The 11,021-nt window shown below is 36.9% G+C and overlaps 2 pseudogenes; one reads left to right on the plus strand and one right to left on the minus strand.

Annotated features, from left to right (window-relative positions):
• Window positions 1-3,992: 3,992 nt before the first annotated feature.
• On the minus strand, window positions 3,993-4,300 carry LOC149260371 (L-ascorbate peroxidase 2, cytosolic pseudogene; annotated as a pseudogene).
• A 1,186-nt stretch (window positions 4,301-5,486) lies between these two features.
• Window positions 5,487-7,902, plus strand: LOC149260372 (pentatricopeptide repeat-containing protein At2g03880, mitochondrial pseudogene; annotated as a pseudogene).
• Window positions 7,903-11,021: the final 3,119 nt, after the last annotated feature.

The following is an 11,021-nucleotide window of genomic DNA, read 5'->3' on the forward strand; positions in this document are numbered from 1 at the left end:
GTCATCGTTTTGTTTTCTTTGATTTACAGTTTCTTTTTCATTTTCTTCGTTTTCTTCAGTTTATCAGCTGGTGGAGATTCTTTGTGAAGTACCTTACCAGACCTCAAATTGATATTTTGCAAGGGTAATGTGGGATATGAGGTTCCCTCATCTACATTGTAGGCTGGCTTTTCTGCTCTGTTATTTAGATTTGGTACAGGTTAAGCAGGGATTTGAGTAGGTCTGGGAGGTTGTGAGTTAGATGGAAGTTGTAATTGTGGTGGATTTATTGGTGGAGGAGCAGGCAATACTTGTTGAGTCGGTTGATGTGGGTAAACAACTTGCTGCTGAGGATATTGCTGATATGATTGAGGATATGGCAAGTATGGCTGATGATATTATTGATATGGCTGTGAGTATGGTTGGTATGATTGAGGATATGAATGATATTGTTGAGAGTATTGTTGAGATGGTCTCCATTGTTGTTGGGGGTAATTTTGGTGTTGCCATGGCATGGGTACATTCCATGAATTCTGAGCATACATATGATCATGTACAGGAAATTGCAAATTCTGATTTGGGAACATACCTTGAGGTGCTGGTTTTGGCTGCCATGGTCTCTTTGCGCCCATGTAATACACATTTTCCATATCTGCATTAGCTGCCACATTACAATTCTGCAAAACCTTGACTTTAGAACAGTGAAATATATCATGATTTTCAGTACAAAAGGCACGAACTTGAATGTTTTCTAATGGGCAGTCTTTTAAGGCATGTTTCTTCCGGCATTTTGGGCAAAAGATAGCCATCATCTGATCTTCCTCTTCCTGTCTCTTTTTAGCTTTTAGAGTGTCAATTTGGGTTCCTAAGGCACTTAACAGATCTGTTTTGAATTCCTCTAACAGGTTCCCTATTTCAGCGCTTGTGACACTTGCTGAAGCAGATTTTGTGGCTTTGGATGATATGGTTCTTTTTCCAATTTTGGCTTTGCTCCTAGAATATTTTTCACATAACTCAGCAATTTCTTCAAAAGGTAAAGTGGAAATATCACCTTTGCCCATCAAGTTAAGATCATCTAAGTATTCCTCTCGAATGCCTTTCAAGAATATTGTTCGAATCAAATCAAGAGGCATGGTTCGGTGTTTGGATTTTTGTAAATTGTAAACAAACCGTTCTAGGTATTCCTCTAAATTTTCATCCTCTTGTTGGTTCATCCTAAAGATATCATCTTTGGAATCTTTCGATCTACAATAAGGTTGGTATTTCTTTAGGAATATTCTTCTCATGCCATCCCAATCAGTTATCGCATGTTCACCAAGCCCCATGAACCATCTTAATGCTGATGCTTTTAATGTTGCTGGGAAGAGTCTAAGCCTATGGGCATCATCTGTGTAACCATATGTTCGACATACAATGTCAAACTCAAACAAGAATGAATCTGGGTCTTCTGAAGCCATGCCATAAAAGTTTGGTAGCACAGATGGAGGTATGTTTTTCATTTTTATTTCATCATCTTCTTGTGGTTCTTGAATAGGAAATTTAAAGGTTGACTCTTCCTCGTCTCTTCGACCTTGATTTGGTACTGATCCATCTCCTTCCTCAGCCATTTTGATAGGTTCCTCTGTTCCTTGTTTAGTGTCACTTGTTTCAAAGAGAAGATTAAAGAAAGATTGTTGAGTCACTGTGCTACTTTCTCCTTGTATAGAGGATCCAGGGAAGTGTTTCTTCTGTGATTTGTGTGCTAATAGAATTTGCCTCTCGATGAGTGTGAGTCTTTGCCCTGATTTTTGTTTATCCTCTAATTCTCGTATGGTGACTTCCTCAGCTGGTGTTGTGTGTTCAATGTTTCCTATAGTGTCTGCTCCTGATGGTAGGTTAGTTTTTGGATGGGGGGTTTTTGTGAATCTACCTTTATTATCTCTAGACCTAGGCATAAGTAAACATGACTTCTAAATCTATGTTTTTGCTTGTTTTTGTTTGTTAATTTTTTTTTCGGAATCCTCTAACTACGCCTCCCCGGCAACGGCGCCAAAATGTAGTGACAAACCTAGGGTGCTAGATTAGGCTATATTTATTATCGACCAGGGTAAGTAAACTTCGAGGCATGCGTCTAAAATCTATAGACATAAATGATTCCTAACTAAGTGTTCATTGTGGTAGGTTACAATACTTCTTTACGGAAGGTTAAGATATGCTCCCTATCACCTTGACACTTAGGTCACTCAACTCATTTAACTGTCCTAAAGACACTGTGTATTACTAAACTGAGATTTTATTCCCCTTACAAGGACACTGTGCATAAAAAATCTGTCTAGTGAACACTCAACATTTAACACTCAATGTTCATGAAAGATTAAAAGCATACTGAAATCAAAAGCACACTAAAATTCAAATGCATGGAAAACAAGGTCTATGAGGATGCTTTAAAAATATAACGAAGGATCAGATCTCTTACGAGATACAGTTAAATGATCTTAACGATAAATCCTTTAAGCTATCATCATAAACATCATTCATAGGGATTGCTAATTAAATCAACGAAATCATAAGCATAACTCTAATGACTGTGCATGCTATTCAATATTCAAAAGCTGTTAATGAAATGAAAATGACAGTATACCCGTCCACGCAGGGCCCGTCCGCGTTTCAACGGTATACTGGAATTCACGCAAGCAACTAAGGTATTAACGCATGAACAATGTTATAATGAAACCGTGACTGTAATCGAGTTCTGGTATTAAGTTCTGAAGAGTATACAAAAGCTCTGTTCTTAAAACGATATACAGAGATCAACAACCATGTAACTGTATCTACATCCGTGTTTTTAAAAACAAAATAATACACGGTTTTCATTTGGATTGAATGTACATTCACTATGCTGCTGTTTCCGCTTTTACTATGGAATGATTTTTGGGTCATTTCCATTCAAAACCGATTTCCAAAAAGAAACAAAACGAAACCGGTTTGGAAACCTATGGCTGTTGCTGCGTTTGTCACCAAAAGGCTGGGGCTTTGACCAGCGTTGACCGCATGACAAGGAGTGTTGGATTCGCTGTAGGATCGATGTTTCTCCATGCTTGTACATTCTAGTTTTCGTTCCTATTCCTTGCTTTAGCTTGCCTGTCATGCCACGTGTCAGATGATGAACCATTTACAGGATGTTGTAACTTCCTGTAACTTTTTATTAAAAACTCCTAATTTCTAACATAAAAACTCATAAACTAACTTTAATGCAAACTAACAACTATAATACTGTTAACTAATCAATTTCAAGGAATATAAGGGATCTATGGAGGGAAAAGGTAGACAAATGATGTGTTTCAAGAGGAAAAAGAAGGTCATGGAATGGTACCAACAAAGATAAAAGAAGATTTGATCAAAGGGTTTTCCCACACATTGTGAGGTTTGTCCTTGGCTAGCCGCCACATCTTGTGTCTCTTGTCTTGGACAAAAATTCTGTAGATCGTTTAATGTTCTATCTGCACTTTACTTTATGTACATGTGATTGCTAATCTATGGAATATAATAAGAAAGAGGAGTAAACCGTCATAAGCATAGAACATACCATAACTTAACATAAACTCATGAAACAATTCCTCTTGTGAATTGATTCAACTATGCAAACTGAGAAAATTTATGATTTTTTCCAAATAAGTGCAAATACACCACCAATGTTGCACCATGTGCCTTAGCTTCCAAAGACCCAACAATCATTAAAATACAGTTGGACCCATTTGCACATCAAAAAATCCTCTCCAAGGGAACAACTACAATTTTTAATAGGAATGAAGAATTTGATTAAAAAATATGCGCATGATAGAACGAAACCATAATCCAAAATGTTGTATTCAATATTTATTGAAAATAATGTTGATGTTTTTCAAAAATATGTAGGTTCAAGTATTACTAGGGTGGAAAATACTAAGTTTTATGTGACCTTGTAATAAAAAAGATTAGATCAAATCCAAAACGAAGCTATCTTGCAAGGAATTGTCTCTCTCGAAGGCATGAATCTACACACCAACAAACCTAAGTTCAGAAAGCTTCAAGTGAGCTTCTGCATAGTTAGCAAAGAAAGCATCTTCGCCATGTGCATATTTATTAACATAAACTACAAAACTAGGATAAAAAAGTAGTGCCTTATCAAATGGCAACTAAAGCAAGCCTTCCTTCTCCATAAGCTATGTGAAATAAGAGTTGTCAAAGACAACAAGGTTAGATGTCCATGGTGCTTCAACCCCACCCCATATCTCTCCTTGTGGCATCTCCCTAAGTTGTGGGCACTAGACAAGGTCACAACTTCCTTATCATTCATCCCCATATGACCAAAAACATCCCTTGGATGATCAGGTTCCTTAGTAGCATCAGGAAGAAAACCCTCTTGTGGAGGCTCAAGTTTGTCTTCTAGGATGGAACGAAATGTTAGGTCCTTTGGTCACTTCAACATCCACCACACCAACCAACTAATAAAGGTCAGTTTAGGTGATTATGGGGGATTTTACCTTGATTGATTCCAAGAGCCTAATGGTGATGTCCACACCGTTGTTAGCACTATAGGTAAGCTCGACCACATGAATAAGAAAACAAATTGGTCGAGATGGAAAATAACCCTTCTTTTAAATTAGGGAGCATGTATAAGAAATCCTGGAAGTGGTGTGAATGGGAAGAGGACTAGGCTATTGATGAACTACACCATGCAAATCTTGGTTCATGTATGTAGAGAAAGGGATGAGAGGTTGAGTCAGACATAAACAAGCCACAAAAAAATATTACTACATTCTAGCTCACCCAGATCCTAGACTTGGCGCATTTGGTCGCCAATAACTCCACAAGAAATTCTCCACTTGTAATCAAGGTACTTACTCACAAAGATCCAAAAACGAAGAGGCATGCAAAGGTTGGTGACTTGCGCAAACTCTTCGGAACCTCCACCACCCCACGTATGCCCATAACCCAACTAACGAACAACATTGCCGCCCTCACTAGTACATATAAGGCTATCTTCTCCAATATCGAAGCTTCCCTAAAGCTTGTCTTACATGCTGACGATATGCCACATGTCCTTCATTTAAATAAACGAGAGAGCTTAATCCCGACTTCCATCCCCATATGACCAGATTCCTCCACCCCCATCGGGGAAATATAAAATTGCATTTATAAAATAAGAATTACTTTAAAAAATATTAATTATTAAAATTAAAAAATTATCTCTATACTCATCATAAATAATTCAAATACATTTAAAATAATACGAGCTACTAAATTAATTATTAGATTAAACCTAATAAAAAACTCTATGATATAGTTATATTTATAAACATACTATTTAACATTCTCAATATCCTTTTTATAATAAAAACTATGCTGCCATCCAGCATTTTTTTTAATATAAAACTATATTCATAAAATAGTCATTATTCTATAAAAAATTATTTATTAAAATTAAAAAAAAAATATTACTATCAAATTACATTAAAATGGTTTCGCATCAGGTTTTACCATTTAACTTTCTAAAAACTACACAAATCTGTATCTCAGCATTTTCAACATAGCAGATGCAAAGATGCAAGATGAGAAATAGAGATGCCACCACCATTATGGCACCACAAACAGCACAAGATCATTAGAGTACTAAATCCCAGGCTGCTCTGCCTTCACTGTACACAGACTGACGTTACTGGTTCTACACTACTACAACGATCCCATGCTAACGATACTTCGAACCACGTTATCAAAAACCTCTGCAATCAGGGCCAACTGAAAGATGCAGTGCACGCTCTGCAACAAACGAGTATCCCCGTAAAACCTTCTACTTATGCTTATCTCCTCCAGTCCTGCACGAAGAAAAATGCCTTACCAGAAGGCAAACTCATCCACGCCCACATCAATGAAAGGGCACCTGCCACAGACACCTTTTTACACAACTCACTCATTATGATGTATGTTAGGTGCAGAAACCTGACAGACGCTCGCAAAGTGTTTGACAGAATGCCTGAACGAGACGATTTCTCATGGAACGTCATGATTGCAGCGTATACTAAACACGGAATCGCCGAAGAAGCCTTACGGATGTTTTATCAAATGCAGCGAACAGGAATCGAACCCAATCCCTTCACCTTCGTTAGCGTTCTTCCAGCATGTGCCAGCTCGGCGGCTCGGGAGCAGGGGATGGAGATCCATGAAAACATAATAAGAAGTGGGTTTCAGTCTGATGTCTTTGTTGTGAATGGGCTGATAGATATGTATGCAAAATGTGGGAATGTAGAGAAGGCGCGCGATCTGTTTGAAAAAATGCATCAACGAAATGATGTGTCGTGGATTGTTATGATTGGAGGATATGCGCAGAATGGATTGGGAGAAGAAGCCCTGAGGCTTTATCAGCAGATGCGGTTGGACGGTGTGAAGCCCAACTTGAAGGTGTTTACTAGCGTTCTTCCTGCCTGTGCCAATTTGGCAGCTCTGGAACAGGGCATGGAGATCCATGAAGAAATAATCAGCAGCGGATTGCAGTCTGACGTCTTTCTGGAGAGTGCACTTATAGACATGTATGCAAAATGTGGGTGTATAGAGAAGGCACGCGATGTATTTGACAAAATACGTCAGAGAGATGTCGTCTCTTGGACAGCCATGATTGCAGGGTGTGCAATGAATGGCTATGGTAAAGAAGCTCTCGAACTCTTTGAACAGATGAGAGGCTCCCACATAAGACCGAACCAGGTTACCTTTGTTTGTGTGTTATCTGCTTGCTGCCACTCTGGTCTAGTGGACGAGGGGCTGCAGTACTTTAAATACATGAGGGAATGCTATTGGATTGTTCCTCAAATGGAGCATTATAGGTGCATGGTTGACCTTCTTGGCCGGGCCGGGCGCCTGGATGAAGCACAGGCTTTCATTGGTAAAATGCCAGTAAAACCTGATGCTGCTGTGTGGAGGTGTTTGCTGGCTGCCTGCAGAATACATATCAATATAGAGCTTGGAGAAAGTGTGGCGGCACACATCTTTGAGTTGGATCCTAAACATCCTGCAACATATGTACTGCTCTCAAACATCTATGCTGCTGCGGGAAGGTGGGGTGACATCGAGAAGGTGAGGAAAATGATGAAAGACAGAGAGGTGAAAAAGATAGCTGGATGTAGTTGGATTGAGGTGAATAAACAGCTGCATGCTTTTCTCGTGGGGGACAGATCACACCCGCAAATGGAGAAAATATATGTAGAGCTGGAGAGACTGTCTCAGGATATGAGGGCTGCAGGCTATGTTCCTGATACAAGATTCGCGCTGAATGATTTGGAGGAGGAGCATAAAGAACAAACTCTTAGCTATCATAGCGAAAAGCTAGCAATTGCATTTGGCCTATTTAGCACATCTCCTGGAACAACTATACGTGTTATCAAGAACCTTCGAGTGTGTGGGGATTGCCACTCTGCAACCAAGTTCATCTCCAACGTTGTTGCACGAGAAATTATTGTGAGGGATGCCAACCGTTTCCATCATTTCAAGGATGGACGGTGTTCTTGTGGGGATTATTGGTGAAACTCAAGGAAATAATGAAATCTTTAATAGATTCATGATCAATATATTAATCAACCTGAGAGGTCCCTGAGGTTTCATAAGCAGATAAGCATCAACTGTGAAAAGTAAAAATGTTGAAAATATTAGCCTTAAAGCATACATAGTCAAAATATAATCAACATAAAATGGCTAACCTGCTCTGCTTAACTTGATATTATATGACAAAATGCACCGATAAGATGTTCACTTACCATTCTCAGTTGAACTAGGAGGGCAGCATGCTGAACCAAATTAATTTTCTTGGGTTCATGTTTTGGCAGAAACCATTAAGCTGATTTTCATGATACACGTTTATTTTGGGTAGAATATGTAGATTTTATGCTTTTCAGCTGGTGAAGCTCAAGGTTCAAATGTAACTCCATTCTTATTAGTTACGTAACTTTTCATTGTGACTTGGGAGGTCTGCACTCACTGTTTACAGCATTTTAATTATTTGCTGCTTATGATTTTGCTCAGAGTGGCCCTGATAAATCAGGTACCCTCTCTGGATTCTATAATTGGTAAACTTAATTGAAACTGAAAATAATGACAATGCAAAACATGTTAATCTATATAAGAACACGTCATGTTGAATTAGTTACAGTCAAAGAAACACCAAATTTTGACATATATGTCCATTGCTCATCGTATGATCCACATCTTTTCAAGATGAAAACCCTTTTTCAGGGAATGAATTTTCGTACACTCCCTTTCCATTGTTGTTCTTTACCATACAATTGCAGGTAGTATTATGTTATAGAGGAATTTGCTAATATGGGAAAACAACGGATAGTTCCAGGGTTGTTTGTTAAGCCAATCCTTGACCTTTTCGTTTTGATATCAAAAGCTTGCTTGTTTTTTTTAGAGAACGTGCGGTTCATATATACTGTTTTTTAACAATTAATATGTAGCTCTTCGTTTTTTTTGGGATATGGGTTCATGTTTTTGCCATTGTCACTTTGCAATTAATCTTTCCTACTATAAGAGTCCATACTAGCACTCTCTCCTTTTATGGCATCAAATCCATGGTTTTTGTTATGAACATACCCATGGTATAAATATTAAATACCCAAAATACCCAACATAGGATGTTACGCATGTAGCCACATCATTTTTATTAGGCATTAAACTTTGTAAACGGTCTATTTTGCATGCAAGTTTATACTTTTTTTTTATTGTGTCATAATCTTAAGTATTCATAGTATCATATTTCAATATTTGCAAGAAGCCACTTTATGTTATAATAGTCTTATCATTTTTATAAGTAATTTGAACTTTTGTTAAGTTGGTCTAACTCGAGTGGTTGCCACAAAAATTGTTATTTTCTCGAATGAGCTTACTTTGGTCCATTCAAAAGAACAAATTCATACTCATTAAAACACTTTTTATAAACCCATTGAACCCATACTAAAGATCCCATTGAGGCTTTCTTGAAGTTAATCCTGATGCATAACATTTGAATGCATCACTTAATGGACCATGATGCCTCTTTCTAATAAATTACTCTATCACTTCAAAAGATGTCATCGAGCTCTTCTTAAAGATGTGCCTAATGCACAAGTAAAAGCCATGAGTCTTATTCGAAAGATCTTCCCTCTTTCACATGGTCCCTCAGATGGCAAATCCATCAAGCTCTTTGGAGAAATGACTATTGAACACTCTCAAAAAATTCACCCAATAGATTGTTGCCTCTTTGAAAGAAGATCTTTTGAAACTCCCTGATGAACTATCTAGCCTCTTTAAAGGATCAACTTACATATTTCAAAACTTCTTAATGAACAATTGGGTCTCTTTGAAACATCATCTTTTAAAACTCCCTATAACTATCTAGCCTCTTAGTATGATTGACCCAACATTTTTTGAAACCCCTTTATGAACTATCAAACCTCTTTTGAAAGATAACTTTACATATTTCGAAACTTCTCCCCTAAGTTGGTTTGGATTGTTAGGCCATGAAAGTTGGTTGGAATCCTACCCATTAAGTCGACTTGGTTGGTGATGCAATGCACACATCAAGGATTGACTAACATTCATTGGGAACAATTTAGCCATGTTGGAGAACTAGCTACTCAAAGTCCAATAGTTGTCAAAGGCTATGGGGATGAGCTATTTGAGTTGCTTTTTGAGAAGCTCAAGTGACAAAAATTTGTCACACCACTTAGGGAGAGCTTATTCCATTTGGATTTGAAGTTGCTTACCAAACTTCATGATTTTCTTGTTTCTCTTTCACAATTCTAGACATATGGAATGAACTAAAATATTGATGTGATACACTAGAAACAATTTGATGTGTTTGTTTTCTTTTGAAGCCTTGTCTACAAGATTCAAAAATAATTTTTTAGGTAGAGTAGAAAAAATATGACTCCTTGATGAACTATTGGGTAATCTCTTTGAAAGAACATCTTTCGAAACTTGTTGATGAACTACTAGGCCTCTTTAAAAAAACATCTTTGAAAACTCTATGAAAAACTATCAATCCTTATCTAAAGATTGACTTCCAACATTCAAAGGAAAGAAACAAGCAAAGGCCATGGGGATAAAATAGAAGATTGTCAATTAACCATAATTCAAACAAAAACCTTCAAATAGAAGATTGTCAATTAACCATAATTCAAACAAAAACCTTCAAATTTCCTTAACAAGCCATTAGGCCAAATTTGAAGAACAAACATTCAAATACCTTAATAGGTCATTGAGCTAAATTCATATAAAGTATTGACTTCGAAGTCAAAGACGATGGGCATATTCCAAGTACTTCAGACTAAGGCAAAAGCCAATAAGTTCACTTTGAAGCAAAATAGTAAAGACTTTGAAAAACCACCATCAGCGGTTACTAATTAGGGAAAAGTTGAAGTTTAAAATGAGCCTACTAAGGAAAATAATAAAATAAGAATATGAATTTTCATAGGAAAAGAATTGAAACTTTTTTTTAATTGTATTTTTGACTTATCTCCTTGTAGGTTTACTTAAATTTCAAATGCAGGCTCATTGGATGCATAATTAAATTAGTTTATCTCACACACAATTATGTGGAATTATGCACACATTTTTTCATGTATTTCTAATTTATCTCACTATGGGTATATTAAAAGTATGTAGAGTGTGTATTTGTTGGATGTAGAATTTAATTTTGTATCCAATGAAAACTTACACTTGAAATTTAAGTAAACCTATAAGAGACAAGTAAAACATATAATTAGAACCCTCCGAATAAATTTACTTTTATGGTTGATATCATCATATTGAATTCTACTGATTCCTTTAAAGTTGATTTTGATAATACTTTTTTGTTTTGAGATCCATTTTTTATCTCAAAATTCTCTTGAGGTGACACTTTGGATTCAACATAAGTATTGAACTTTGATAACAGGAATGTAGGCTTCAAATGACATTCGAACTTGGACCGTTCGAAGGCTCATTTGAATGACACTATTCTATATTAGTGTTTCGCCAGCTATGACCAACCCAATATGCACAAAGAATTCAAACTA

The sequence above is a fragment of the Pinus tabuliformis genome, chromosome 6, assembly GCF_031772625.1.
Source record: "Pinus tabuliformis cultivar Carrire ecotype Pingquan chromosome 6, CPIR1, whole genome shotgun sequence".
Classification (NCBI taxonomy): Eukaryota; Viridiplantae; Streptophyta; class Pinopsida; order Pinales; family Pinaceae; genus Pinus; species Pinus tabuliformis.